Raw genomic sequence first — 5909 nt, forward strand, 5'->3', positions numbered from 1 at the left:
TTAAAAGATCTTGCCTTTCTTCTTGTCCTTTCCCAACATTCTTGAAGAGCTCTGTTGCTCTAAAATGCATTGTTGAACACCCCAGTTTGCTTTTTTGTCTTTAAACTGATGATGTCCTCCCTCTAATTCTTTGTACTTCTAAATTCCTTCTCACTTGTTTCTGGAATTCTTTTTCTGAGCCCTTCAGGTTTTGAACTTTTTCTTCGGCTGTCATCTCAAACACCTGTTTCATCTCCATCTTCTTCATTTTGGCTGCATGGTTCCTTCTTTCTTCTCCCATCTGTGCCAGAGGGCTCTTCTAAGTTGCCCTTTATTCTTGTTATCTGCTCCATTTGAAGTCACCACTGCTAGTTTTTCACTCCTGTTGTTCTTATAGTGTATACTATTAGTAACATCCTGCATGTGTGTTCTTATCAACATGTTTCTTAGAATTGTAAAATGGCAATCTTCACCACTTGTTTACTTCAGACACACCCCCTGACTCTTCAGGCATTAGCTTTGATGATATCACTGCCTACCAGAGTAGGAGGTAGATGGCGCCTGACTTTCCTAGACAGCTTATCTTCTTTTTCACCATGTGTTTCTAGAAATTTTTATATTTTAATATAATATCCTTGGTTTCTTTTATTATTTATTTTTTAAACTGTTGGCATTCCTCTGGTGTGAGTGTGTCTAAACACCTTGGCAATTAATGGGATGATATTCACTTTTTCATGTGTGTTTCATAAACTCAGCATCCAATGGTTTAGGTCCATGTCCTGAAGGAGCAATGAAGTATAACCAGCACTGCACCTGGCGATCAGGCATTGATAACAGGCTTCCATCAATTACTATTACCCACTGCAACTCCAAACCCTGGGGTATCAACTGTGGTCAACAGCAACCAAACACCCCCTACTTTGATTGAAACTTTGGATTGCTTCACTTGTACAGTCTTTTTTACTCTAGGAGAAGGGCCTGGATACTTTGGGGAATGCAAACCTGTAAGGAACAATGAACTAATTGATGTAGACTGTCCCAGTCCAGATTCACCTTCTACCTTAAATGTGAATTTAAATTTCCCTTTTCACGGATTTTTTTTTTTGTACACTTGGTTTGGAAGATTGGCATGTCCTACCTAGCCTTTCAGGTTTTTTGGTTGAGCTACATGCAGCATGATCTTCATTGGCACTGACACAGATTTCCTGCATGTCATTAACCTCCATGTCTACACTGGCCGATTTTGGGTACTTCTATTGCTGTAGGGTGTTTTGTATATTTCTTCAACATGACCTCTACGATTAGCTGTCCTACTTTTATTACTCTTAGTTGCTTTTCTATTGCTGTGAAGAGACACCATGACCAAGGCACTTGTAAAAGAAAGCATTTAATTGAAGCTTGCTTACAGTTTCCGAGGGTGAGTTAAGTCCATGATCATCACAGAGGGGGTCATGGTAGCAGACAGACATGGTACTGGGACAGTAGCTGAGAGTTTACATTTGATCCACAGGCACGAGGCAGAGAATGAGAGCTAAGTAGAATGGTGTGGCCTTTTAAAGCTTCAAAGCTCACTCCCAGTGACACAACTCCTCCATTATGACCACACCTCCTAATCCTTCCCAAACAGTTCCACCAACTTGGGACCAAGCATTCAAATATACACCCTTACAGAGGCCATTCTCATTCAAATCACCACAGCAAGTCTCCTGCTGTTGCCATTGTTCAGATTTTGTTTCAGAGCCATCCATACCTTCAGCTGAGGTTTTATGGATGGAGCTTCCTGCTCATTTCTAGGGGGCACAAGTTTGCAGGAGACTTTCTGGTCTTCCTCCTTCTTTTGCAACCTTTCCATTCTTTTGAAATTTTTCTTAGGACTTCAGTGTAGGAGTTACTATAGATGGATCCTTGGAGTTGGGCATCCCATGACCAGTTGTGATTTTCTGTAATCGTCTCTGTTTTCCGCAAAAAGAGCTTCTTTGATGAGAGGGGGGAGTATACTTGAGGGTATAAGGATATGTTTTTACATGCAGTTAGGACTTATGGTCTAGTGAAGTGGCAGTAGTATGTTCTCTATGAGCCATAGCCTCACTAGTCCTCAGTAATTGGCTAGGTTTCCAGTACTAGACATTGTTTCCCTTCTGTTTATTGAGTCCTAAGTCCAGTTAGAGGGCTGTTGGCTTCCACCAATATTTGAATGTGACTATTGCATCTCTAGTGATAGCTTATCATACTGGCCATTGAGGTGGTTTGTAGGTGTTATAGCTGGGTAGCATCTTCTTGTTCTATAGAAACTAGTCATTGGGAGGATGCTTATGGACCAGATCAAAATCAATTACTCCAAGTTCTGTGTCTAAAGTATGTGGTATATTTAGCAATAGAAACTTACCTTCATCTTCTTTGGGGCAACCAAGGGCAATGGTAATATCCTATATTTCTTGGACTACTCTGACTAGCAAATCAAAAGGAGATTTCTCATGCAGATAGTGCAACTTCATATATACGTATGCATATGCTTACATGTATTATATGTAATTTTAGGTCTGTATAAAATATTTCCCTGTGTCTATTTTGAGCCTCCTTAGTGCTGCTTACCCTTTACCCGCTTTTCCTTCTGTAATTCCCTCCTCCTTTTCGTCCTGTAATGTTTTCCTCTATCTCTCAAACTACCCCCCCTTTCCCCTTTATATCACCTATATCCTGCTATTCCCCTATCTTGAGTTCCTTCTTCACCCATTTTTTAAAAAATCTCCCGACTTCTGTAGTTACTCCAGGTTACATTCTCACATCTGAAGATTTCAAGCTAGGAACCATAAATAAGAAAACATGACAACCAATGGAAGAGGATGAATCAGAGAAAGCATTTGTCTCTCTGTGTTGGACTGACTTCACTTAGTATAATACTTTCCAGTTCTTCCCGTTTACCTGAAAATTTCATGATTTCACCCTTCTTTACAGCTGACTAGTATCCCAGGTTTGTGTGTACCCCATTTTCATTATCCAGTTGTCGGTTGAAGGACATTTAGCTGTTTCCATTTCCCAGCTATTGTGAATAGAGCCACAAAGAACAATGCTGAGCCGGTGTCTGTGGAGTAGGGTGTTGAGTCCCTTGGGCATATGCTAAGGAGTAATATAGTTAGGTCTTGTGGTAGATTTATTTAAGCCTTTTGCGAATTCTTCACACTGACTGGCACAGTGGCCACACCAGGTTGCAATCCCAGGAGTAACTGAGGGTTTTCTCCTTGCATCCTCGCCAGCATTTGTTGTGGGTGTTAGTTTGCAAATAATGAATCCGAGATTGTGGAAAATGGGTTATTTTAGTATCATAAGGTACCTTATTGACGTGCTAAGCAAAAGGGAAAACATGCGCTCCTCATACACATACCAAAATATCCTCCTATATTATGGACCAAATGGAAAAAGGAACAAAAAACTGGTAACAGAAATCACGGCAGTGTTGTAAAACACTGCTCTGTCCATAGGCCCTTGTCATTGTTAGTCCAATAGACTCTGAGACATGTCCAGGAGACTGACAGGCCTAGCTTGGGCTGCTTAGAAACAACTCTTCCATGGCATGATAGTATCAGCCCATGAAACAAGCAAAGAAAGGTTACATTTACAATTTTGATAATTTTGTTTACTATGGATTTAATTTGCATTGATTTTTAAATTTTAAATTATTGCATTGAAATGTCATTGTTTTGATTCCTGAGTGTTTTTTTTTTTTTGTGTCCTTCAGAGTCTGTGCTCAAGATAAGTATGCTATTTGTTTTAAACTAATACCAGCCCTAGGTTATTACATATATAGAAACACCAAATAATGATTAATTTAGAAATTAATAAGACAGGGATGATTGAAAGTAAGCTAAGAAGATGAAAGTTATGTGGGATAAAAGCAAATCAAAAAATAAACTTCAATGTTCATGTTTAAGGAGTCATGGCCCAGCACTGATTCACATGAAAAGGATTTTGAGAATAAATTGATTGTAGTCTCACAAGTTATTCCAACATGAACTCAACTTAGCTAAGAATGAGAAGTGACTTCTCACTGGTAAGTCTTCTGGAGAACATGCTGGCTGTACCTTTAAAACTCAGCTATGGGAGAGATGGCTCAGCAATCAACACCATTCTTCCAGAAGATCCTGGTTCAATTACCAGCACCAACATCGAGGCTCACAACTACATTTCCAATTCCAAACACGTAACAAAGAAGGAATTCTCCATCAGACCCTCGGCTACACACACAGTGTGTGTTGAGGGAAAGTTGATAGGATGGACTGCGAGATGAACTAACTGATCTTTTATCCAACATCATTTATTTACAGTATGTTATTTTCATGAAAAAAAAAAAAACCGAACCAAAAGACAAACCCTGATTATCCAGGTTTGCTTATTTGTAGAGCTTTTCTCAAAAATTAAGAAAACCAGCCTATCACCACCAAGAACACAAGTTATGCCACTTTTTTTTTTTTTTTTGGCTGGGGACTGAACTTATGGCTTCATACACATTCTTCAATCTACCACTGAGTTATATTCTGTTTTTTTGTGAATTTGGAGACAGAATTTCCCCAAGGTCTTGTATACTTGTGATTCTCCTGCCTCAGCCATTTTAGTGACTGGGTGTGTTAGCTACTTTAAATGTTGTAGACAATGCACCTGACAGGAGGAACTCAAGGTATCAAAAGGACTTTGACTCACGGTTCTGGAGTACTGTCTGTCACAGCAGGGGAGTTACAGTGACAGAAAGTTGACAGAGTTTGCCATACTGTATCCTCAGTCAAGGAGCACAGAGGTGTGAATGTTTTCTCCATTTTATACAGACCAGGATCCTCTGCCCAGGGAATCTGTGAGGTTCCCGCTCAAAGTCAAGATGAGTCCTCCCATATCAGTTAATGCAATCAAGATAAGGCCCCACAGGTAAGCCCAGAGCCCCACTTCTGGGTGATTCTAGATTCTGTCAAACAGACAATGAACAATAATTGCCTACTGTGATTATAGGTGACTGCCACCTATAAATAACATTTGAGCTTTCACAGTTTACAAATTTATAAATTTTGTATTTGGCACCACAGGCTTAACAACTTCCTGATAGCTAAAGATTTTTTTTTCTACTAAAGTTAGTGTTAACCTGAGCAGGGTGATGGGATTCAGATCTGGACCACATGTTTTGGATCTCCTACAGACTTTGTTTTTCTCTGTGTCCCATGGTACAAATCTGAGCTAACTATCATGGGATTGATGATCTTTGCACAAAGCAGTCTTCTTTGCTTGTTTTGGTTGGTTCCCTCATTCACATCAAGTTTAACTACAGTGTGCTAGTTCCATGGAAAGAAAGTTGATCTGCTGAAACTTGAACATGAATCATAGCATTGTAAAATATGTTCCATGGTAGAAGAGGCACAGGACAGCCCGTAGACAGCTGAGAGATGGAAGGAATGGGACATACTCATTAACAGAAAGCCAAAGAGGAACTTAGCTGGGTGCAAATAGATTTATATATTTAAACCATTTCAGGCAGACATTGAGGTTCAGGTTTTAGTCAAATAAATGAAAAAAATTATTTAATAATAATAAAAACACATACATACACATAGAAAAGAGTGTAAACATGAGGCTTAGGTGATAGATAGTGATTTTATAGATAGTTTTAAAACCAGATAGATATTTTTTTTTTTTAGCAGCAATCCAAAATCTAATTAGTCAATTACCTGGACAAGAAATTAGGGCTGGGTGGGCAGTGGTAGTTTGCCTTTAGTCCCAGCACTGGAGGATCAGAGGCAGGCAGATCTCTGTGAATTTAAGGTCAACCTGGTCTCCAGAGAGAGTTTCAGGATAGGCTCCAAAGTTATACAGAGCAACCCTGTTTCGAAAAAAAAAAAAAAAGAAGCTGGGGTGAATGGTAATATTTAACTGTCAAAAGCAACAGTACCATG

General features: G+C 39.4%; 1 pseudogene; it reads right to left on the bottom strand.

The window, feature by feature from the left end:
- Positions 1-4288, bottom strand: LOC125407491 (septin-7-like; annotated as a pseudogene).
- Between the last annotated feature and the right edge of the window lie 1621 nt (positions 4289-5909).

This window comes from Myodes glareolus, chromosome 19, assembly GCF_982192425.1.
Source record: "Myodes glareolus chromosome 19, mMyoGla1.1, whole genome shotgun sequence".
Classification (NCBI taxonomy): Eukaryota; Metazoa; Chordata; class Mammalia; order Rodentia; family Cricetidae; genus Myodes; species Myodes glareolus.